The sequence below is a fragment of the Carassius gibelio genome, chromosome A3 (genome assembly GCF_023724105.1).
Source record: "Carassius gibelio isolate Cgi1373 ecotype wild population from Czech Republic chromosome A3, carGib1.2-hapl.c, whole genome shotgun sequence".
Classification (NCBI taxonomy): Eukaryota; Metazoa; Chordata; class Actinopteri; order Cypriniformes; family Cyprinidae; genus Carassius; species Carassius gibelio.
In genome coordinates, this window is record NC_068373.1 from 238370 (window position 1) to 263463 (window position 25094).

Genomic DNA, 25094 nt, shown 5'->3' on the forward strand with positions numbered 1-25094 from the left:
TTATATAATTAGTAATAAATTTCCAATAATATTAGAGCACCTGGTTTTCCGAGGCGGTCTCCCATCCAAACACTAAACAGGTCCATAGCTGCTAAGATTCAAAGATTGGGCATTGACTCTTTTTGTTTCAAGATAATTATATAATTAGTACAAATTTCCAAAAATATTACAGCAACTGGTATTCCGAGGCGGTCTCCCATCCAAGCACTAAACAGGTCCATACCTCCTAAGATTCAAAGATTGGGCATTTACTCTTTTTTTTTTTTTTTTTTGTTGCAAGATTATTATGTAATTAGTAAAAATTGCCAAAAATATTACAGCAACTGGTATTTCCCGGCCGTCTTCCATCCAAGTACTAACCAGGCAAAACCTGCTATTATTCAGAGATCGGGCATTGACTTTTTTTTTTTTTTTTCAAGATTATTATATAATTGGTGAAAAATTTCCAAAAATCTTAAAGCAACTGGTATTACCAGGGTGTCTCCCATCCAATTACTAACCAGGCCCATACCTGCTAAGATTCAGATATGGGGCATTGACTCCTTTCTTTTTTTCTTGCAAGATTATTATATAATTTGTGAAAAATTTCCAAAAATCTTAAAGCAACTGGTATTACCAGGGGGTCTGCCATCCAATTACTAACCAGGCCGAAACCTGCTTAGTTTCCGAGCTCAGACATGATCTGGCATAGCCAGGGTGGAATGGCCATAAGCGAAGACTGCTGCAAAGAGAGAGCTATTTAAAGGTCAGCCAATCTAATCGCCGGTACATTATACAGGACCAAACCTGCTTAGCTTCCGAGAGCAGACGAGATCAGGCATAGCCAGGTTGTTACGGTCGCAAGCGAAGGATACTGCAAAGAGAAGACTATTTAAAGATCAGCCAATCAAATCGCCCATACATTATATAAGTAGGAATGAAAATCCAAAAGCTTACAGCACATGGTATTCCGAGGCGGTCTCCCATCCAAGCACTAACCAGGCCAATACCTGCTAAGATTAAGAGATCGGCATTGGCTCTTTTTTTTTAAGATTATTATATAATTAGTAATAAATTTCCAATAATATTAGAGCACCTGGTATTACCAGGGGGTCTCCCATCCAAACACTACACAGGTCAATGACTGCTAAGATTCAAAGATTGGGCATTCACTCTTTTTTTTTTCAAGATTATTATATAATTTGTGAAAAATTTACAAAAATCTTAAAGCAACTGGTATTACCAGGGGGTCTCCCATCCAACTACTAACCAGGCCCAAACCTGCTTAGCTTCCGAGCTCAGACATGATCTGGCATAGCCAGGGTGGTATAGCCATAAGCGAAGACTGCTGCAAAGAGAGAGCTATTTAAAGATCAGTCAATCTAATCGCCGGTACATTATATAAGTAGGAAAGAAAACCCTAAAGCTTAAAGCACCTGGTATTCCCAGGCGGTCTCCCATCCAAGCACTAACCAGGCCAATACCTGCTAAGATTAAGAGATCGGGCATTGACTCTTTTTTTTTTTTTTTTTTTTTTAAGATTATTATATAATTAGTAATACATTTCCAATAATATTAGAGCACCTGGTATTCCGAGGCGGTCTCCCATCCAGACACTAAACAGGTCCATGACTGCTAAGATTCAAAGAATGGGCATTGACTCTTTTTTTTTTCAAGATTATTATATAATTTGTGAAAAATTTACAAAAATCTTAGAGCAACTGGTATTACCAGGGGGTCTCCCATCCAATTACTAACCAGGCCCAAACCTGCTTAGCTTCCGAGCTCAGACATGATCTGGCATAGCCAGGGTGGTATGGCCATAAGCGAACACTGCTGCAAAGAGAGAGCTATTTAAAGATCAGCCAATCTAATCGCCGGTACATTATATAAGTAGGAAAGAAAACCCTAAAGCTTAAAGCACCTGGTATTCCCAGGCGGTCTCCCATCCAAGCACTAACCAGGCCAATACCTGCTAAGATTAAGAGATCGGGCATTGACTCTTTTTGTTTCAAGATAATTATATAATTAGTACAAATTTCCAAAAATATTACAGCAACTGGTATTCCGAGGCGGTCTCCCATCCAAGCACTAAACAGGTCCATACCTCCTAAGATTCAAAGATTGGGCATTTACTCTTTTTTTTTTTTTGTTGTTGCAAGATTATTATGTAATTAGTAAAAATTGCCAAAAATATTACAGCAACTGGTATTTCCCGGCCGTCTTCCATCCAAGTACTAACCTGGCAAAACCTGCTATTATTCAGAGATCGGGCATTGACTTTTTTTTTTTTTTTTCAAGATTATTATATAATTTGTGAAAAATTTCCAAAAATCTTAAAGCAACTGGTATTACCAGGGTGTCTCCCATCCAATTACTAACCAGGCCCATACATGCTAAGATTCAGATATGGGGCATTGACTCCTTTCTTTTTTTCTTGCAAGATTATTATATAATTTGTGAAAAATTTCCCAAAATCTTAAAGCAACTGGTATTACCAGGGGGTCTGCCATCCAATTACTAACCAGGCCGAAACCTGCTTAGTTTCCGAGCTCAGACATGATCTGGCATAGCCAGGGTGGAATGGCCATAAGCGAAGACTGCTGCAAAGAGAGAGCTATTTAAAGATCAGCCAATCTAATCGCCGGTACATTATACAGGACCAAACCTGCTTAGCTTCCGAGAGCAGACGAGATCAGGCATAGCCAGGTTGTTACGGTCGCAAGCGAAGGATACTGCAAAGAGAAGACTATTTAAAGATCAGCCAATCAAATCGCCCATACATTATATAAGTAGGAATGAAAATCCAAAAGCTTACAGCACCTGGTATTCCGAGGCGGTCTCCCATCCAAGCACTAACCAGGCCAATACCTGCTAAGATTAAGAGATCGGGCATTGGCTCTTTTTTTTTAAGATTATTATATAATTAGTAATAAATTTCCAATAATATTAGAGCACCTGGTATTACCAGGGGGTCTCCCATCCAAACACTACACAGGTCAATGACTGCTAAGATTCAAAGAATGGGCATTCACTCTTTTTTTTTTCAAGATTATTATATAATTTGTGAAAAATTTACAAAAATCTTAAAGCAACTGGTATTACCAGGGGGTCTCCCATCCAATTACTAACCAGGCCCAAACTTGCTTAGCTTCCGAGCTCAGACATGATCTGGCATAGCCAGGGTGGTATGGCCATAAGCGAAGACTGCTGCAAAGAGAGAGCTATTTAAAGATCAGTCAATCTAATCGCCGGTACATTATATAAGTAGGAAAGAAAACCCTAAAGCTTAAAGCACCTGGTATTCCCAGGCGGTCTCCCATCCAAGCACTAACCAGGCCAATACCTGCTAAGATTAAGAGATCGGGCATTGACTCTTTTTTTTTTTTTTTTTTTTTAAGATTATTATATAATTAGTAATAAATTTCCAATAATATTAGAGCACCTGGTATTCCGAGGCGGTCTCCCATCCAGACACTAAACAGGTCCATGACTGCTAAGATTCAAAGAATGGGCATTGACTCTTTTTTTTTTCAAGATTATTATATAATTTGTGAAAAATTTACAAAAATCTTAAAGCAACTGGTATTACCAGGGGGTCTCCCATCCAATTACTAACCAGGCCCAAACCTGCTTAGCTTCCGAGCTCAGACATGATCTGGCATAGACAGGGTGGTATGGCCATAAGCGAAGACTGCTGCAAAGAGAGAGCTATTTAAAGATCAGCCAATCTAATATAAGTAGGAAAGAAAACCCTAAAGCTTAAAGCACCTGGTATTCCCAGGCGGTCTCCCATCCAAGCACTAACCAGACCAATACCTGCTAAGATTAAGAGATCGGGCATTGACTCTTTTTTTTTTTTTTTTTTTTTTTTTTTAAAGATTATTATATAATTAGTAATAAATTTCCAATAATATTAGAGCACCTGGTTTTCCGAGGCGGTCTCCCATCCAAACACTAAACAGGTCCATAGCTGCTAAGAATCAAATATTGGGCATTGACTCTTTTTGTTTCAAGATAATTAGATAATTAGTACAAATTTCCAAAAATATTACAGCAACTGGTATTCCGAGGCGGTCTCCCATCCAAGCACTAAACAGGTCCATACCTCCTAAGATTCAAAGATTGGGCATTTACTCTTTTTTTTTTTTTTTTTTTTGTTGCAAGATTATTATGTAATTAGTAAAAATTGCCAAAAATATTACAGCAACTGGTATTTCCCGGCCGTCTTCCATCCAAGTACTAACCAGGCAAAACCTGCTATTATTCAGAGATCGGGCATTGACTTTTTTTTTTTTTTTTTTAAGATTATTATATAATTGGTGAAAAATTTCCAAAAATCTTAAAGCAACTGGTATTACCAGGGTGTCTCCCATCCAATTACTAACCAGGCCCATACCTGCTAAGATTCAGATATGGGGCATTGACTCCTTTCTTTTTTTCTTGCAAGATTATTATATAATTTGTGAAAAATTTCCAAAAATCTTAAAGCAACTGGTATTACCAGGGGGTCTGCCATCCAATTACTAACCAGGCCGAAACCTGCTTAGTTTCCGAGCTCAGACATGATCTGGCATAGCCAGGGTGGAATGGCCATAAGCGAAGACTGCTGCAAAGAGAGAGCTATTTAAAGATCAGCCAATCTAATCGCCGGTACATTATACAGGACCAAACCTGCTTAGCTTCCGAGAGCAGACGAGATCAGGCATAGCCAGGTTGTTACGGTCGCAAGCGAAGGATACTGCAAAGAGAAGACTATTTAAAGATCAGCCAATCAAATCGCCCATACATTATATAAGTAGGAATGAAAATCCAAAAGCTTACAGCACCTGGTATTCCGAGGCGGTCTCCCATCCAAGCACTAACCAGGCCAATACCTGCTAAGATTAAGAGATCGGGCATTGGCTCTTTTTTTTTAAGATTATTATATAATTAGTAATAAATTTCCAATAATATTAGAGCACCTGGTATTACCAGGGGGTCTCCCATCCAAACACTACACAGGTCAATGACTGCTAAGATTCAAAGAATGGGCATTCACTCTTTTTTTTTTCAAGATTATTATATAATTTGTGAAAAATTTACAAAAATCTTAAAGCAACTGGTATTACCAGGGGGTCTCCCATCCAATTACTAACCAGGCCCAAACTTGCTTAGCTTCCGAGCTCAGACATGATCTGGCATAGCCAGGGTGGTATGGCCATAAGCGAAGACTGCTGCAAAGAGAGAGCTATTTAAAGATCAGTCAATCTAATCGCCGGTACATTATATAAGTAGGAAAGAAAACCCTAAAGCTTAAAGCACCTGGTATTCCCAGGCGGTCTCCCATCCAAGCACTAACCAGGCCAATACCTGCTAAGATTAAGAGATCGGGCATTGACTCTTTTTTTTTTTTTTTTTTTTTAAGATTATTATATAATTAGTAATAAATTTCCAATAATATTAGAGCACCTGGTATTCCGAGGCGGTCTCCCATCCAGACACTAAACAGGTCCATGACTGCTAAGATTCAAAGAATGGGCATTGACTCTTTTTTTTTTCAAGATAATTATATAATTTGTGAAAAATTTACAAAAATCTTAAAGCAACTGGTATTACCAGGGGGTCTCCCATCCAATTACTAACCAGGCCCAAACCTGCTTAGCTTCCGAGCTCAGACATGATCTGGCATAGACAGGGTGGTATGGCCATAAGCGAAGACTGCTGCAAAGAGAGAGCTATTTAAAGATCAGCCAATCTAATATAAGTAGGAAAGAAAACCCTAAAGCTTAAAGCACCTGGTATTCCCAGGCGGTCTCCCATCCAAGCACTAACCAGACCAATACCTGCTAAGATTAAGAGATCGGGCATTGACTCTTTTTTTTTTTTTTTTTTTTTTTTTTTAAAGATTATTATATAATTAGTAATAAATTTCCAATAATATTAGAGCACCTGGTTTTCCGAGGCGGTCTCCCATCCAAACACTAAACAGGTCCATAGCTGCTAAGAATCAAATATTGGGCATTGACTCTTTTAGTTTCAAGATAATTAGATAATTAGTACAAATTTCCAAAAATATTACAGCAACTGGTATTCCGAGGCGGTCTCCCATCCAAGCACTAAACAGGTCCATACCTCCTAAGATTCAAAGATTGGGCATTTACTCTTTTTTTTTTTTTTTTTTTTGTTGCAAGATTATTATGTAATTAGTAAAAATTGCCAAAAATATTACAGCAACTGGTATTTCCCGGCCGTCTTCCATCCAAGTACTAACCAGGCAAAACCTGCTATTATTCAGAGATCGGGCATTGACTTTTTTTTTTTTTTTTTAAGATTATTATATAATTGGTGAAAAATTTCCAAAAATCTTAAAGCAACTGGTATTACCAGGGTGTCTCCCATCCAATTACTAACCAGGCCCATACCTGCTAAGATTCAGATATGGGGCATTGACTCCTTTCTTTTTTTCTTGCAAGATTATTATATAATTTGTGAAAAATTTCCAAAAATCTTAAAGCAACTGGTATTACCAGGGGGTCTGCCATCCAATTACTAACCAGGCCGAAACCTGCTTAGTTTCCGAGCTCAGACATGATCTGGCATAGCCAGGGTGGAATGGCCATAAGCGAAGACTGCTGCAAAGAGAGAGCTATTTAAAGATCAGCCAATCTAATCGCCGGTACATTATACAGGACCAAACCTGCTTAGCTTCCGAGAGCAGACGAGATCAGGCATAGCCAGGTTGTTACGGTCGCAAGCGAAGGATACTGCAAAGAGAAGACTATTTAAAGATCAGCCAATCAAATCGCCCATACATTATATAAGTAGGAATGAAAATCCAAAAGCTTACAGCACCTGGTATTCCGAGGCGGTCTCCCATCCAAGCACTAACCAGGCCAATACCTGCTAAGATTAAGAGATCGGGCATTGGCTCTTTTTTTTTAAGATTATTATATAATTAGTAATAAATTTCCAATAATATTAGAGCACCTGGTATTACCAGGGGGTCTCCCATCCAAACACTACACAGGTCAATGACTGCTAAGATTCAAAGAATGGGCATTCACTCTTTTTTTTTTCAAGATTATTATATAATTTGTGAAAAATTTACAAAAATCTTAAAGCAACTGGTATTACCAGGGGGTCTCCCATCCAATTACTAACCAGGCCCAAACCTGCTTAGCTTCCGAGCTCAGACATGATCTGGCATAGCCAGGGTGGTATGGCCATAAGCGAACACTGCTGCAAAGAGAGAGCTATTTAAAGATCAGTCAATCTAATCGCCGGTACATTATATAAGTAGGAAAGAAAACCCTAAAGCTTAAAGCACCTGGTATTCCCAGGCGGTCTCCCATCCAAGCACTAACCAGGCCAATACCTGCTAAGATTAAGAGATCGGGCATTGACTCTTTTTTTTTTTTTTTTTTTTTTAAAGATTATTATATAATTAGTAATGAATTTCCAATAATATTAGAGCACCTGGTTTTCCGAGGCGGTCTCCCATCCAAACACTAAACAGGTCCATAGCTGCTAAGATTCAAAGATTGGGCATTGACTCTTTTTGTTTCAAGATAATTATATAATTAGTACAAATTTCCAAAAATATTACAGCAACTGGTATTCCGAGGCGGTCTCCCATCCAAGCACTAAACAGGTCCATACCTCCTAAGATTCAAAGATTGGGCATTTACTCTTTTTTTTTTTTTTGTTGTTGCAAGATTATTATGTAATTAGTAAAAATTGCCAAAAAAATTACAGCAACTGGTATTTCCCGGCCGTCTTCCATCCAAGTACTAACCAGGCAAAACCTGCTATTATTCAGAGATCGGGCATTGACTTTTTTTTTTTTTTTCAAGATTATTATATAATTTGTGAAAAATTTCCAAAAATCTTAAAGCAACTGGTATTACCAGGGTGTCTCCCATCCAATTACTAACCAGGCCCATACATGCTAAGATTCAGATATGGGGCATTGACTCCTTTCTTTTTTTCTTGCAAGATTATTATATAATTTGTGAAAAATTTCCCAAAATCTTAAAGCAACTGGTATTACCAGGGGGTCTGCCATCCAATTACTAACCAGGCCGAAACCTGCTTAGTTTCCGAGCTCAGACATGATCTGGCATAGCCAGGGTGGAATGGCCATAAGCGAAGACTGCTGCAAAGAGAGAGCTATTTAAAGATCAGCCAATCTAATCGCCGGTACATTATACAGGACCAAACCTGCTTAGCTTCCGAGAGCAGACGAGATCAGGCATAGCCAGGTTGTTACGGTCGCAAGCGAAGGATACTGCAAAGAGAAGACTATTTAAAGATCAGCCAATCAAATCGCCCATACATTATATAAGTAGGAATGAAAATCCAAAAGCTTACAGCACCTGGTATTCCGAGGCGGTCTCCCATCCAAGCACTAACCAGGCCAATACCTGCTAAGATTAAGAGATCGGGCATTGGCTCTTTTTTTTTAAGATTATTATATAATTAGTAATAAATTTCCAATAATATTAGAGCACCTGGTATTACCAGGGGGTCTCCCATCCAAACACTACACAGGTCAATGACTGCTAAGATTCAAAGAATGGGCATTCACTCTTTTTTTTTTCAAGATTATTATATAATTTGTGAAAAATTTTCAAAAATCTTAAAGCAACTGGTATTACCAGGGGGTCTCCCATCCAATTACTAACCAGGCCCAAACCTGCTTAGCTTCCGAGCTCAGACATGATCTGGCATAGCCAGGGTGGTATGGCCATAAGCGAAGACTGCTGCAAAGAGAGAGCTATTTAAAGATCAGTCAATCTAATCGCCGGTACATTATATAAGTAGGAAAGAAAACCCTAAAGCTTAAAGCACCTGGTATTCCCAGGCGGTCTCCCATCCAAGCACTAACCAGGCCAATACCTGCTAAGATTAAGAGATCGGGCATTGACTCTTTTTTTTTTTTTTTTTTTTTTAAGATTATTATATAATTAGTAATAAATTTCCAATAATATTAGAGCACCTGGTATTCCGAGGCGGTCTCCCATCCAGACACTAAACAGGTCCATGACTGCTAAGATTCAAAGAATGGGCATTGACTCTTTTTTTTTTCAAGATTATTATATAATTTGTGAAAAATTTACAAAAATCTTAAAGCAACTGGTATTACCAGGGGGTCTCCCATCCAATTACTAACCAGGCCCAAACCTGCTTAGCTTCCGAGCTCAGACATGATCTGGCATAGACAGGGTGGTATGGCCATAAGCGAAGACTGCTGCAAAGAGAGAGCTATTTAAAGATCAGCCAATCTAATATAAGTAGGAAAGAAAACCCTAAAGCTTAAAGCACCTGGTATTCCCAGGCGGTCTCCCATCCAAGCACTAACCAGGCCAATACCTGCTAAGATTAAGAGATCGGGCATTGACTCTTTTTTTTTTTTTTTTTTTTTTTTTTAAAGATTATTATATAATTAGTAATAAATTTCCAATAATATTAGAGCACCTGGTTTTCCGAGGCGGTCTCCCATCCAAACACTAAACAGGTCCATAGCTGCTAAGATTCAAAGATTGGGCATTGACTCTTTTTGTTTCAAGATAATTATATAATTAGTACAAATTTCCAAAAATATTACAGCAACTGGTATTCCGAGGCGGTCTCCCATCCAAGCACTAAACAGGTCCATACCTCCTAAGATTCAAAGATTGGGCATTTACTCTTTTTTTTTTTTTTTTTTTTGTTGCAAGATTATTATGTAATTAGTAAAAATTGCCAAAAATATTACAGCAACTGGTATTTCCCGGCCGTCTTCCATCCAAGTACTAACCAGGCAAAACCTGCTATTATTCAGAGATCGGGCATTGACTTTTTTTTTTTTTTTTTAAGATTATTATATAATTGGTGAAAAATTTCCAAAAATCTTAAAGCAACTGGTATTACCAGGGTGTCTCCCATCCAATTACTAACCAGGCCCATACCTGCTAAGATTCAGATATGGGGCATTGACTCCTTTCTTTTTTTCTTGCAAGATTATTATATAATTTGTGAAAAATTTCCAAAAATCTTAAAGCAACTGGTATTACCAGGGGGTCTGCCATCCAATTACTAACCAGGCCGAAACCTGCTTAGTTTCCGAGCTCAGACATGATCTGGCATAGCCAGGGTGGAATGGCCATAAGCGAAGACTGCTGCAAAGAGAGAGCTATTTAAAGATCAGCCAATCTAATCGCCGGTACATTATACAGGACCAAACCTGCTTAGCTTCCGAGAGCAGACGAGATCAGGCATAGCCAGGTTGTTACGGTCGCAAGCGAAGGATACTGCAAAGAGAAGACTATTTAAAGATCAGCCAATCAAATCGCCCATACATTATATAAGTAGGAATGAAAATCCAAAAGCTTACAGCACCTGGTATTCCGAGGCGGTCTCCCATCCAAGCACTAACCAGGCCAATACCTGCTAAGATTAAGAGATCGGGCATTGGCTCTTTTTTTTTAAGATTATTATATAATTAGTAATAAATTTCCAATAATATTAGAGCACCTGGTATTACCAGGGGGTCTCCCATCCAAACACTACACAGGTCAATGACTGCTAAGATTCAAAGAATGGGCATTCACTCTTTTTTTTTTCAAGATTATTATATAATTTGTGAAAAATTTACAAAAATCTTAAAGCAACTGGTATTACCAGGGGGTCTCCCATCCAATTACTAACCAGGCCCAAACCTGCTTAGCTTCCGAGCTCAGACATGATCTGGCATAGCCAGGGTGGTATGGCCATAAGCGAACACTGCTGCAAAGAGAGAGCTATTTAAAGATCAGTCAATCTAATCGCCGGTACATTATATAAGTAGGAAAGAAAACCCTAAAGCTTAAAGCACCTGGTATTCCCAGGCGGTCTCCCATCCAAGCACTAACCAGGCCAATACCTGCTAAGATTAAGAGATCGGGCATTGACTCTTTTTTTTTTTTTTTTTTTTTTAAAGATTATTATATAATTAGTAATGAATTTCCAATAATATTAGAGCACCTGGTTTTCCGAGGCGGTCTCCCATCCAAACACTAAACAGGTCCATAGCTGCTAAGATTCAAAGATTGGGCATTGACTCTTTTTGTTTCAAGATAATTATATAATTAGTACAAATTTCCAAAAATATTACAGCAACTGGTATTCCGAGGCGGTCTCCCATCCAAGCACTAAACAGGTCCATACCTCCTAAGATTCAAAGATTGGGCATTTACTCTTTTTTTTTTTTTTGTTGTTGCAAGATTATTATGTAATTAGTAAAAATTGCCAAAAAAATTACAGCAACTGGTATTTCCCGGCCGTCTTCCATCCAAGTACTAACCAGGCAAAACCTGCTATTATTCAGAGATCGGGCATTGACTTTTTTTTTTTTTTTCAAGATTATTATATAATTTGTGAAAAATTTCCAAAAATCTTAAAGCAACTGGTATTACCAGGGTGTCTCCCATCCAATTACTAACCAGGCCCATACATGCTAAGATTCAGATATGGGGCATTGACTCCTTTCTTTTTTTCTTGCAAGATTATTATATAATTTGTGAAAAATTTCCCAAAATCTTAAAGCAACTGGTATTACCAGGGGGTCTGCCATCCAATTACTAACCAGGCCGAAACCTGCTTAGTTTCCGAGCTCAGACATGATCTGGCATAGCCAGGGTGGAATGGCCATAAGCGAAGACTGCTGCAAAGAGAGAGCTATTTAAAGATCAGCCAATCTAATCGCCGGTACATTATACAGGACCAAACCTGCTTAGCTTCCGAGAGCAGACGAGATCAGGCATAGCCAGGTTGTTACGGTCGCAAGCGAAGGATACTGCAAAGAGAAGACTATTTAAAGATCAGCCAATCAAATCGCCCATACATTATATAAGTAGGAATGAAAATCCAAAAGCTTACAGCACCTGGTATTCCGAGGCGGTCTCCCATCCAAGCACTAACCAGGCCAATACCTGCTAAGATTAAGAGATCGGGCATTGGCTCTTTTTTTTTAAGATTATTATATAATTAGTAATAAATTTCCAATAATATTAGAGCACCTGGTATTACCAGGGGGTCTCCCATCCAAACACTACACAGGTCAATGACTGCTAAGATTCAAAGAATGGGCATTCACTCTTTTTTTTTTCAAGATTATTATATAATTTGTGAAAAATTTTCAAAAATCTTAAAGCAACTGGTATTACCAGGGGGTCTCCCATCCAATTACTAACCAGGCCCAAACCTGCTTAGCTTCCGAGCTCAGACATGATCTGGCATAGCCAGGGTGGTATGGCCATAAGCGAAGACTGCTGCAAAGAGAGAGCTATTTAAAGATCAGTCAATCTAATCGCCGGTACATTATATAAGTAGGAAAGAAAACCCTAAAGCTTAAAGCACCTGGTATTCCCAGGCGGTCTCCCATCCAAGCACTAACCAGGCCAATACCTGCTAAGATTAAGAGATCGGGCATTGACTCTTTTTTTTTTTTTTTTTTTTTTAAGATTATTATATAATTAGTAATAAATTTCCAATAATATTAGAGCACCTGGTATTCCGAGGCGGTCTCCCATCCAGACACTAAACAGGTCCATGACTGCTAAGATTCAAAGAATGGGCATTGACTCTTTTTTTTTTCAAGATTATTATATAATTTGTGAAAAATTTACAAAAATCTTAAAGCAACTGGTATTACCAGGGGGTCTCCCATCCAATTACTAACCAGGCCCAAACCTGCTTAGCTTCCGAGCTCAGACATGATCTGGCATAGACAGGGTGGTATGGCCATAAGCGAAGACTGCTGCAAAGAGAGAGCTATTTAAAGATCAGCCAATCTAATATAAGTAGGAAAGAAAACCCTAAAGCTTAAAGCACCTGGTATTCCCAGGCGGTCTCCCATCCAAGCACTAACCAGGCCAATACCTGCTAAGATTAAGAGATCGGGCATTGACTCTTTTTTTTTTTTTTTTTTTTTTTTTTAAAGATTATTATATAATTAGTAATAAATTTCCAATAATATTAGAGCACCTGGTTTTCCGAGGCGGTCTCCCATCCAAACACTAAACAGGTCCATAGCTGCTAAGATTCAAAGATTGGGCATTGACTCTTTTTGTTTCAAGATAATTATATAATTAGTACAAATTTCCAAAAATATTACAGCAACTGGTATTCCGAGGCGGTCTCCCATCCAAGCACTAAACAGGTCCATACCTCCTAAGATTCAAAGATTGGGCATTTACTCTTTTTTTTTTTTTTTTTTTTGTTGCAAGATTATTATGTAATTAGTAAAAATTGCCAAAAATATTACAGCAACTGGTATTTCCCGGCCGTCTTCCATCCAAGTACTAACCAGGCAAAACCTGCTATTATTCAGAGATCGGGCATTGACTTTTTTTTTTTTTTTTTAAGATTATTATATAATTGGTGAAAAATTTCCAAAAATCTTAAAGCAACTGGTATTACCAGGGTGTCTCCCATCCAATTACTAACCAGGCCCATACCTGCTAAGATTCAGATATGGGGCATTGACTCCTTTCTTTTTTTCTTGCAAGATTATTATATAATTTGTGAAAAATTTCCAAAAATCTTAAAGCAACTGGTATTACCAGGGGGTCTGCCATCCAATTACTAACCAGGCCGAAACCTGCTTAGTTTCCGAGCTCAGACATGATCTGGCATAGCCAGGGTGGAATGGCCATAAGCGAAGACTGCTGCAAAGAGAGAGCTATTTAAAGATCAGCCAATCTAATCGCCGGTACATTATACAGGACCAAACCTGCTTAGCTTCCGAGAGCAGACGAGATCAGGCATAGCCAGGTTGTTACGGTCGCAAGCGAAGGATACTGCAAAGAGAAGACTATTTAAAGATCAGCCAATCAAATCGCCCATACATTATATAAGTAGGAATGAAAATCCAAAAGCTTACAGCACCTGGTATTCCGAGGCGGTCTCCCATCCAAGCACTAACCAGGCCAATACCTGCTAAGATTAAGAGATCGGGCATTGGCTCTTTTTTTTTAAGATTATTATATAATTAGTAATAAATTTCCAATAATATTAGAGCACCTGGTATTACCAGGGGGTCTCCCATCCAAACACTACACAGGTCAATGACTGCTAAGATTCAAAGAATGGGCATTCACTCTTTTTTTTTTCAAGATTATTATATAATTTGTGAAAAATTTACAAAAATCTTAAAGCAACTGGTATTACCAGGGGGTCTCCCATCCAATTACTAACCAGGCCCAAACCTGCTTAGCTTCCGAGCTCAGACATGATCTGGCATAGCCAGGGTGGTATGGCCATAAGCGAACACTGCTGCAAAGAGAGAGCTATTTAAAGATCAGTCAATCTAATCGCCGGTACATTATATAAGTAGGAAAGAAAACCCTAAAGCTTAAAGCACCTGGTATTCCCAGGCGGTCTCCCATCCAAGCACTAACCAGGCCAATACCTGCTAAGATTAAGAGATCGGGCATTGACTCTTTTTTTTTTTTTTTTTTTTTTAAAGATTATTATATAATTAGTAATGAATTTCCAATAATATTAGAGCACCTGGTTTTCCGAGGCGGTCTCCCATCCAAACACTAAACAGGTCCATAGCTGCTAAGATTCAAAGATTGGGCATTGACTCTTTTTGTTTCAAGATAATTATATAATTAGTACAAATTTCCAAAAATATTACAGCAACTGGTATTCCGAGGCGGTCTCCCATCCAAGCACTAAACAGGTCCATACCTCCTAAGATTCAAAGATTGGGCATTTACTCTTTTTTTTTTTGTTGTTGTTGCAAGATTATTATGTAATTAGTAAAAATTGCCAAAAAAATTACAGCAACTGGTATTTCCCGGCCGTCTTCCATCCAAGTACTAACCAGGCAAAACCTGCTATTATTCAGAGATCGGGCATTGACTTTTTTTTTTTTTTTCAAGATTATTATATAATTTGTGAAAAATTTCCAAAAATCTTAAAGCAACTGGTATTACCAGGGTGTCTCCCATCCAATTACTAACCAGGCCCATACATGCTAAGATTCAGATATGGGGCATTGACTCCTTTCTTTTTTTCTTGCAAGATTATTATATAATTTGTGAAAAATTTCCCAAAATCTTAAAGCAACTGGTATTACCAGGGGGTCTGCCATCCAATTACTAACCAGGCCGAAACCTGCTTAGTTTCCGAGCTCAGACATGATCTGGCATAGCCAGGGTGGAATGGCCATAAGCGAAGACTGCTGCAAAGAGAGAGCTATTTAAAGATCAGCCAATCTAATCGCCGGTACATTATACAGGACCAAACCTGCTTAGCTTCCGAGAGCAGACGAGATCAGGCATAGCCAGGTTGTTACGGTCGCAAGCGAAGGATACTGCAAAGAGAAGACTATTTAAAGATCAGCCAATCAAATCGCCCATACATTATATAAGTAGGAATGAAAATCCAAAAGCTTACAGCACCTGGTATTCCGAGGCGGTCTCCCATCCAAGCACTAACCAGGCCAATACCTGCTAAGATTAAGAGATCGGGCATTGGCTCTTTTTTTTAAGATTATTATATAATTAGTAATAAATTTCCAATAATATTAGAGCACCTGGTATTACCAGGGGGTCTCCCATCCAAACACTACACAGGTCAATGACTGCTAAGATTCAAAGAATGGGCATTCACTCTTTTTTTTTTCAAGATTATTATATAATTTGTGAAAAATTTTCAAAAATCTTAAAGCAACTGGTATTACCAGGGGGTCTCCCATCCAATTACTAACCAGGCCCAAACCTGCTTAGCTTCCGAGCTCAGACATGATCTGGCATAGCCAGGGTGGTATGGCCATAAGCGAAGACTGCTGCAAAGAGAGAGCTATTTAAAGATCAGTCAATCTAATCGCCGGTACATTATATAAGTAGGAAAGAAAACCCTAAAGCTTAAAGCACCTGGTATTCCCAGGCGGTCTCCCATCCAAGCACTAACCAGGCCAATACCTGCTAAGATTAAGAGATCGGGCATTGACTCTTTTTTTTTTTTTTTTTTTTTTAAGATTATTATATAATTAGTAATAAATTTCCAATAATATTAGAGCACCTGGTATTCCGAGGCGGTCTCCCATCCAGACACTAAACAGGTCCATGACTGCTAAGATTCAAAGAATGGGCATTGACTCTTTTTTTTTTCAAGATTATTATATAATTTGTGAAAAATTTACAAAAATCTTAAAGCAACTGGCATTACCAGGGGGTCTCCCATCCAATTACTAACCAGGCCCAAACCTGCTTAGCTTCCGAGCTCAGACATGATCTGGCATAGACAGGGTGGTATGGCCATAAGCGAAGACTGCTGCAAAGAGAGAGCTATTTAAAGATCAGCCAATCTAATATAAGTAGGAAAGAAAACCCTAAAGCTTAAAGCACCTGGTATTCCCAGGCGGTCTCCCATCCAAGCACTAACCAGGCCAATACCTGCTAAGATTAAGAGATCGGGCATTGACTCTTTTTTTTTTTTTTTTTTTTTTTTTAAAGATTATTATATAATTAGTAATAAATTTCCAATAATATTAGAGCACCTGGTTTTCCGAGGCGGTCTCCCATCCAAACACTAAACAGGTCCATAGCTGCTAAGATTCAAAGATTGGGCATTGACTCTTTTTGTTTCAAGATAATTATATAATTAGTACAAATTTCCAAAAATATTACAGCAACTGGTATTCCGAGGCGGTCTCCCATCCAAGCACTAAACAGGTCCATACCTCCTAAGATTCAAAGATTGGGCATTTACTCTTTTTTTTTTTTTTTTTTTGTTGCAAGATTATTATGTAATTAGTAAAAATTGCCAAAAATATTACAGCAACTGGTATTTCCCGGCCGTCTTCCATCCAAGTACTAACCAGGCAAAACCTGCTATTATTCAGAGATCGGGCATTGACTTTTTTTTTTTTTTTTAAGATTATTATATAATTGGTGAAAAATTTCCAAAAATCTTAAAGCAACTGGTATTACCAGGGTGTCTCCCATCCAATTACTAACCAGGCCCATACCTGCTAAGATTCAGATATGGGGCATTGACTCCTTTCTTTTTTTCTTGCAAGATTATTATATAATTTGTGAAAAATTTCCAAAAATCTTAAAGCAACTGGTATTACCAGGGGGTCTGCCATCCAATTACTAACCAGGCCGAAACCTGCTTAGTTTCCGAGCTCAGACATGATCTGGCATAGCCAGGGTGGAATGGCCATAAGCGAAGACTGCTGCAAAGAGAGAGCTATTTAAAGATCAGCCAATCTAATCGCCGGTACATTATACAGGACCAAACCTGCTTAGCTTCCGAGAGCAGACGAGATCAGGCATAGCCAGGTTGTTACGGTCGCAAGCGAAGGATACTGCAAAGAGAAGACTATTTAAAGATCAGCCAATCAAATCGCCCATACATTATATAAGTAGGAATGAAAATCCAAAAGCTTACAGCACCTGGTATTCCGAGGCGGTCTCCCATCCAAGCACTAACCAGGCCAATACCTGCTAAGATTAAGAGATCGGGCATTGGCTCTTTTTTTTTAAGATTATTATATAATTAGTAATAAATTTCCAATAATATTAGAGCACCTGGTATTACCAGGGGGTCTCCCATCCAAACACTACACAGGTCAATGACTGCTAAGATTCAAAGAATGGGCATTCACTCTTTTTTTTTTCAAGATTATTATATAATTTGTGAAAAATTTACAAAAATCTTAAAGCAACTGGTATTACCAGGGGGTCTCCCATCCAATTACTAACCAGGCCCAAACCTGCTTAGCTTCCGAGCTCAGACATGATCTGGCATAGCCAGGGTGGTATGGCCATAAGCGAACACTGCTGCAAAGAGAGAGCTATTTAAAGATCAGTCAATCTAATCGCCGGTACATTATATAAGTAGGAAAGAAAACCCTAAAGCTTAAAGCACCTGGTATTCCCAGGCGGTCTCCCATCCAAGCACTAACCAGGCCAATACCTGCTAAGATTAAGAGATCGGGCATTGACTCTTTTTTTTTTTTTTTTTTTTTTAAAGATTATTATATAATTAGTAATGAATTTCCAATAATATTAGAGCACCTGGTTTTCCGAGGCGGTCTCCCATCCAAACACTAAACAGGTCCATAGCTGCTAAGATTCAAAGATTGGGCATTGACTCTTTTTGTTTCAAGATAATTATATAATTAGTACAAATTTCCAAAAATATTACAGCAACTGGTATTCCGAGGCGGTCTCCCATCCAAGCACTAAACAGGTCCATACCTCCTAAGATTCAAAGATTGGGCATTTACTCTTTTTTTTTTTTTTTGTTGTTGCAAGATTATTATGTAATTAGTAAAAATTGCCAAAAATATTACAGCAACTGGTATTTCCCGGCCGTCTTCCATCCAAGTACTAACCAGGCAAAACCTGCTATTATTCAGAGATCGGGCATTGACTTTTTTTTTTTTTTTCAAGATTATTATATAATTTGTGAAAAATTTCCAAAAATCTTAAAGCAACTGGTATTACCAGGGTGTCTCCCATCCAATTACTAACCAGGCCCATACATGCTAAGATTCAGATATGGGGCATTGACTCCTTTCTTTTTTTCTTGCAAGATTATTATATAATTTGTGAAAAATTTCCCAAAATCTTAAAGCAACTGGTATTACCAGGGGGTCTGCCATCCAATTACTAACCAGGCCGAAACCTGCTTAGTTTCCGAGCTCAGACATGATCTGGCATAGCCAGGGTGGAATGGCCATAAGCGAAGACTGCTGCAAAGAGAGAGCTATTTAAAGATCAGCCAATCTAATCGCCGGTACATTATACAGGACCAAACCTGCTTAGCTTCCGAGAGCAGACGAGATCAGGCATAGCCAGGTTGTTACGGTCGCAAGCGAAGGATACTGCAAAGAGAAGACTATTTAAAGATCAGCCAATCAAATCGCCCATACATTATATAAGTAGGAATGAAAATCCAAAAGCTTACAGCACCTGGTATTCCGAGGCGGTCTCCCATCCAAGCACTAACCAGGCCAATACCTGCTAAGATTAAGAGATCGGGCATTGGCTCTTTTTTTTTAAGATTATTATATAATTAGTAATAAATTTCCAATAATATTAGAGCACCTGGTATTACCAGGGGGTCTCCCATCCAAACACTACACAGGTCAATGACTGCTAAGATTCAAAGAATGGGCATTCACTCTTTTTTTTTTCAAGATTATTATATAATTTGTGAAAAATTTTCAAAAATCTTAAAGCAACTGGTATTACCAGGGGGTCTCCCATCCAATTACTAACCAGGCCCAAACCTGCTTAGCTTCCGAGCTCAGACATGATCTGGCATAGCCAGGGTGGTATGGCCATAAGCGAAGACTGCTGCAAAGAGAGAGCTATTTAAAGATCAGTCAATCTAATCGCCGGTACATTATATAAGTAGGAAAGAAAACCCTAAAGCTTAAAGCACCTGGTATTCCCAGGCGGTCTCCCATCCAAGCACTAACCAGGCCAATACCTGCTAAGATTAAGAGATCGGGCATTGACTCTTTTTTTTTTTTTTTTTTTTTTAAGATTATTATATAATTAGTAATAAATTTCCAATAATATTAGAGCACCTGGTATTCCGAGGCGGTCTCCCATCCAGACACTAAACAGGTCCATGACTGCTAAGATTCAAAGAATGGGCATTGACTCTTTTTTTTTTCAAGATTATTATATAATTTGTGAAAAATTTACAAAAATCTTAAAGCAACTGGCATTACCAGGGGGTCTCCCATCCAATTACTAACCAGGCCCAAACCTGCTTAGCTTCCGAGCTCAGACATGATCTGGCATAGACAGGGTGGTATGGCCATAAGCGAAGACTGCTGCAAAGAGAGAGCTATTTAAAGATCAGCCAATCTAATATAAGTAGGAAAGAAAACCCTAAAGCTTAAAGCACCTGGTATTCCCAGGCGGTCTCCCATCCAAGCACTAACCAGGCCAATACCTGCTAAGATTAAGAGATCGGGCATTGACTCTTTTTTTTTTTTTTTTTTTTTTTTTAAAGATTATTATATAATTAGTAATAAATTTCCAATAATATTAGAGCACCTGGTTTTCCGAGGCGGTCTCCCATCCAAACACTAAACAGGTCCATAGCTGCTAAGATTCAAAGATTGGGCATTGACTCTTTTTGTTTCAAGATAATTATATAATTAGTACAAATTTCCAAAAATATTACAGCAACTGGTATTCCGAGGCGGTCTCCCATCCAAGCACTAAACAGGTCCATACCTCCTAAGATTCAAAGATTGGGCATTTACTCTTTTTTTTTTTTTTTTTTTGTTGCAAGATTATTATGTAATTAGTAAAAATTGCCAAAAATATTACAGCAACTGGTATTTCCCGGCCGTCTTCCATCCAAGTACTAACCAGGCAAAACCTGCTATTATTCAGAGATCGGGCATTGACTTTTTTTTTTTTTTTTAAGATTATTATATAATTGGTGAAAAATTTCCAAAAATCTTAAAGCAACTGGTATTACCAGGGTGTCTCCCATCCAATTACTAACCAGGCCCATACCTGCTAAGATTCAGATATGGGGCATTGACTCCTTTCTTTTTTTCTTGCAAGATTATTATATAATTTGTGAAAAATTTCCAAAAATCTTAAAGCAACTGGTATTACCAGGGGGTCTGCCATCCAATTACTAACCAGGCCGAAACCTGCTTAGTTTCCGAGCTCAGACATGATCTGGCATAGCCAGGGTGGAATGGCCATAAGCGAAGACTGCTGCAAAGAGAGAGCTATTTAAAGATCAGCCAATCTAATCGCCGGTACATTATACAGGACCAAACCTGCTTAGCTTCCGAGAGCAGACGAGATCAGGCATAGCCAGGTTGTTACGGTCGCAAGCGAAGGATACTGCAAAGAGAAGACTATTTAAAGATCAGCCAATCAAATCGCCCATACATTATATAAGTAGGAATGAAAATCCAAAAGCTTACAGCACCTGGTATTCCGAGGCGGTCTCCCATCCAAGCACTAACCAGGCCAATACCTGCTAAGATTAAGAGATCGGGCATTGGCTCTTTTTTTTTAAGATTATTATATAATTAGTAATAAATTTCCAATAATATTAGAGCACCTGGTATTACCAGGGGGTCTCCCATCCAAACACTACACAGGTCAATGACTGCTAAGATTCAAAGAATGGGCATTCACTCTTTTTTTTTTCAAGATTATTATATAATTTGTGAAAAATTTACAAAAATCTTAAAGCAACTGGTATTACCAGGGGGTCTCCCATCCAATTACTAACCAGGCCCAAACCTGCTTAGCTTCCGAGCTCAGACATGATCTGGCATAGCCAGGGTGGTATGGCCATAAGCGAACACTGCTGCAAAGAGAGAGCTATTTAAAGATCAGTCAATCTAATCGCCGGTACATTATATAAGTAGGAAAGAAAACCCTAAAGCTTAAAGCACCTGGTATTCCCAGGCGGTCTCCCATCCAAGCACTAACCAGGCCAATACCTGCTAAGATTAAGAGATCGGGCATTGACTCTTTTTTTTTTTTTTTTTTTTTTAAAGATTATTATATAATTAGTAATGAATTTCCAATAATATTAGAGCACCTGGTTTTCCGAGGCGGTCTCCCATCCAAACACTAAACAGGTCCATAGCTGCTAAGATTCAAAGATTGGGCATTGACTCTTTTTGTTTCAAGATAATTATATAATTAGTACAAATTTCCAAAAATATTACAGCAACTGGTATTCCGAGGCGGTCTCCCATCCAAGCACTAAACAGGTCCATACCTCCTAAGATTCAAAGATTGGGCATTTACTCTTTTTTTTTTTTTTTGTTGTTGCAAGATTATTATGTAATTAGTAAAAATTGCCAAAAATATTACAGCAACTGGTATTTCCCGGCCGTCTTCCATCCAAGTACTAACCAGGCAAAACCTGCTATTATTCAGAGATCGGGCATTGACTTTTTTTTTTTTTTTCAAGATTATTATATAATTTGTGAAAAATTTCCAAAAATCTTAAAGCAACTGGTATTACCAGGGTGTCTCCCATCCAATTACTAACCAGGCCCATACATGCTAAGATTCAGATATGGGGCATTGACTCCTTTCTTTTTTTCTTGCAAGATTATTATATAATTTGTGAAAAATTTCCCAAAATCTTAAAGCAACTGGTATTACCAGGGGGTCTGCCATCCAATTACTAACCAGGCCGAAACCTGCTTAGTTTCCGAGCTCAGACATGATCTGGCATAGCCAGGGTGGAATGGCCATAAGCGAAGACTGCTGCAAAGAGAGAGCTATTTAAAGATCAGCCAATCTAATCGCCGGTACATTATACAGGACCAAACCTGCTTAGCTTCCGAGAGCAGACGAGATCAGGCATAGCCAGGTTGTTACGGTCGCAAGCGAAGGATACTGCAAAGAGAAGACTATTTAAAGATCAGCCAATCAAATCGCCCATACATTATATAAGTAGGAATGAAAATCCAAAAGCTTACAGCACCTGGTATTCCGAGGCGGTCTCCCATCCAAGCACTAACCAGGCCAATACCTGCTAAGATTAAGAGATCGGGCATTGGCTCTTTTTTTTTAAGATTATTATATAATTAGTAATAAATTTCCAATAATATTAGAGCACCTGGTATTACCAGGGGGTCTCCCATCCAAACACTACACAGGTCAATGACTGCTAAGATTCAAAGAATGGGCATTCACTCTTTTTTTTTTCAAGATTATTATATAATTTGTGAAAAATTTTCAAAAATCTTAAAGCAACTGGTATTACCAGGGGGTCTCCCATCCAATTACTAACCAGGCCCAAACCTGCTTAGCTTCCGAGCTCAGACATGATCTGGCATAGCCAGGGTGGTATGGCCATAAGCGAAGACTGCTGCAAAGAGAGAGCTATTTAAAGATCAGTCAATCTAATCGCCGGTACATTATATAAGTAGGAAAGAAAACCCTAAAGCTTAAAGCACCTGGTATTCCCAGGCGGTCTCCCATCCAAGCACTAACCAGGCCAATACCTGCTAAGATTAAGAGATCGGGCATTGACTCTTTTTTTTTTTTTTTTTTTTTTAAGATTATTATATAATTAGTAATAAATTTCCAATAATATTAGAGCACCTGGTATTCCGAGGCGGTCTCCCATCCAGACACTAAACAGGTCCATGACTGCTAAGATTCAAAGAATGGGCATTGACTCTTTTTTTTTTCAAGATTATTATATAATTTGTGAAAAATTTACAAAAATCTTAAAGCAACTGGTATTACCAGGGGGTCTCCCATCCAATTACTAACCAGGCCCAAACCTGCTTAGCTTCCGAGCTCAGACATGATCTGGCATAGACAGGGTGGTATGGCCATAAGCGAAGACTGCTGCAAAGAGAGAGCTATTTAAAGATCAGCCAATCTAATATAAGTAGGAAAGAAAACCCTAAAGCTTAAAGCACCTGGTATTCCCAGGCGGTCTCCCATCCAAGCACTAACCAGGCCAATACCTGCTAAGATTAAGAGATCGGGCATTGACTCTTTTTTTTTTTTTTTTTTTTTTTTAAAGATTATTATATAATTAGTAATAAATTTCCAATAATATTAGAGCACCTGGTTTTCCGAGGCGGTCTCCCATCCAAACACTAAACAGGTCCATAGCTGCTAAGATTCAAAGATTGGGCATTGACTCTTTTTGTTTCAAGATAATTATATAATTAGTACAAATTTCCAAAAATATTACAGCAACTGGTATTCCGAGGCGGTCTCCCATCCAAGCACTAAACAGGTCCATACCTCCTAAGATTCAAAGATTGGGCATTTACTCTTTTTTTTTTTTTTTTTTGTTGCAAGATTATTATGTAATTAGTAAAAATTGCCAAAAATATTACAGCAACTGGTATTTCCCGGCCGTCTTCCATCCAAGTACTAACCAGGCAAAACCTGCTATTATTCAGAGATCGGGCATTGACTTTTTTTTTTTTTTTTTCAAGATTATTATATAATTGGTGAAAAATTTCCAAAAATCTTAAAGCAACTGGTATTACCAGGGTGTCTCCCATCCAATTACTAACCAGGCCCATACCTGCTAAGATTCAGATATGGGGCATTGACTCCTTTCTTTTTTTCTTGCAAGATTATTATATAATTGGTGAAAAATTTCCCAAAATCTTAAAGCAACTGGTATTACCAGGGGGTCTGCCATCCAATTACTAACCAGGCCGAAACCTGCTTAGTTTCCGAGCTCAGACATGATCTGGCATAGCCAGGGTGGAATGGCCATAAGCGAAGACTGCTGCAAAGAGAGAGCTATTTAAAGATCAGCCAATCTAGTCGCCGGTACATTATACAGGACCAAACCTGCTTAGCTTCCGAGAGCAGACGAGATCAGGCATAGCCAGGTTGTTACGGTCGCAAGCGAAGGATACTGCAAAGAGAAGACTATTTAAAGATCAGCCAATCAAATCGCCCATACATTATATAAGTAGGAATGAAAATCCAAAAGCTTACAGCACATGGTATTCCGAGGCGGTCTCCCATCCAAGCACTAACCAGGCCAATACCTGCTAAGATTAAGAGATCGGCATTGGCTCTTTTTTTTTAAGATTATTATATAATTAGTAATAAATTTCCAATAATATTAGAGCACCTGGTATTACCAGGGGGTCTCCCATCCAAACACTACACAGGTCAATGACTGCTAAGATTCAAAGATTGGGCATTCACTCTTTTTTTTTCAAGATTATTATATAATTTGTGAAAAATTTACAAAAATCTTAAAGCAACTGGTATTACCAGGGGGTCTCCCATCCAACTACTAACCAGGCCCAAACCTGCTTAGCTTCCGAGCTCAGACATGATCTGGCATAGCCAGGGTGGTATAGCCATAAGCGAAGACTGCTGCAAAGAGAGAGCTATTTAAAGATCAGTCAATCTAATCGCCGGTACATTATATAAGTAGGAAAGAAAACCCTAAAGCTTAAAGCACCTGGTATTCCCAGGCGGTCTCCCATCCAAGCACTAACCAGGCCAATACCTGCTAAGATTAAGAGATCGGGCATTGACTCTTTTTTTTTTTTTTTTTTTTTTTAAGATTATTATATAATTAGTAATACATTTCCAATAATATTAGAGCACCTGGTATTCCGAGGCGGTCTCCCATCC

The 25094-nt window shown here is 38.5% G+C and overlaps 22 pseudogenes; all 22 read right to left on the reverse strand.

The window, feature by feature from the left end:
- Nucleotides 1-1200: 1200 nt before the first annotated feature.
- Nucleotides 1201-1319, reverse strand: LOC127962290 (uncharacterized; annotated as a pseudogene).
- Nucleotides 1320-1688: 369 nt separating this feature from the next.
- Nucleotides 1689-1807, reverse strand: LOC127958469 (uncharacterized; annotated as a pseudogene).
- A 1255-nt stretch (nt 1808-3062) lies between these two features.
- Nucleotides 3063-3181, reverse strand: LOC127962553 (uncharacterized; annotated as a pseudogene).
- Nucleotides 3182-3549: 368 nt separating this feature from the next.
- On the reverse strand, nt 3550-3668 carry LOC127960156 (uncharacterized; annotated as a pseudogene).
- Nucleotides 3669-5068: 1400 nt separating this feature from the next.
- Nucleotides 5069-5187, reverse strand: LOC127962558 (uncharacterized; annotated as a pseudogene).
- Nucleotides 5188-5555: 368 nt separating this feature from the next.
- LOC127960163 (uncharacterized) lies at nt 5556-5674 on the reverse strand (annotated as a pseudogene).
- Nucleotides 5675-7073: 1399 nt separating this feature from the next.
- LOC127964803 (uncharacterized) lies at nt 7074-7192 on the reverse strand (annotated as a pseudogene).
- Nucleotides 7193-8596: 1404 nt separating this feature from the next.
- LOC127964809 (uncharacterized) lies at nt 8597-8715 on the reverse strand (annotated as a pseudogene).
- A 369-nt stretch (nt 8716-9084) lies between these two features.
- On the reverse strand, nt 9085-9203 carry LOC127960168 (uncharacterized; annotated as a pseudogene).
- A 1398-nt stretch (nt 9204-10601) lies between these two features.
- On the reverse strand, nt 10602-10720 carry LOC127964819 (uncharacterized; annotated as a pseudogene).
- A 1404-nt stretch (nt 10721-12124) lies between these two features.
- On the reverse strand, nt 12125-12243 carry LOC127964822 (uncharacterized; annotated as a pseudogene).
- A 369-nt stretch (nt 12244-12612) lies between these two features.
- LOC127960174 (uncharacterized) lies at nt 12613-12731 on the reverse strand (annotated as a pseudogene).
- A 1398-nt stretch (nt 12732-14129) lies between these two features.
- LOC127964825 (uncharacterized) lies at nt 14130-14248 on the reverse strand (annotated as a pseudogene).
- A 1403-nt stretch (nt 14249-15651) lies between these two features.
- On the reverse strand, nt 15652-15770 carry LOC127964829 (uncharacterized; annotated as a pseudogene).
- A 369-nt stretch (nt 15771-16139) lies between these two features.
- Nucleotides 16140-16258, reverse strand: LOC127961642 (uncharacterized; annotated as a pseudogene).
- Nucleotides 16259-17653: 1395 nt separating this feature from the next.
- On the reverse strand, nt 17654-17772 carry LOC127964830 (uncharacterized; annotated as a pseudogene).
- Nucleotides 17773-19177: 1405 nt separating this feature from the next.
- LOC127964832 (uncharacterized) lies at nt 19178-19296 on the reverse strand (annotated as a pseudogene).
- A 369-nt stretch (nt 19297-19665) lies between these two features.
- Nucleotides 19666-19784, reverse strand: LOC127961648 (uncharacterized; annotated as a pseudogene).
- A 1395-nt stretch (nt 19785-21179) lies between these two features.
- On the reverse strand, nt 21180-21298 carry LOC127964839 (uncharacterized; annotated as a pseudogene).
- A 1405-nt stretch (nt 21299-22703) lies between these two features.
- LOC127964842 (uncharacterized) lies at nt 22704-22822 on the reverse strand (annotated as a pseudogene).
- Nucleotides 22823-23191: 369 nt separating this feature from the next.
- Nucleotides 23192-23310, reverse strand: LOC127960179 (uncharacterized; annotated as a pseudogene).
- Nucleotides 23311-24703: 1393 nt separating this feature from the next.
- LOC127962309 (uncharacterized) lies at nt 24704-24822 on the reverse strand (annotated as a pseudogene).
- Between the last annotated feature and the right edge of the window lie 272 nt (nt 24823-25094).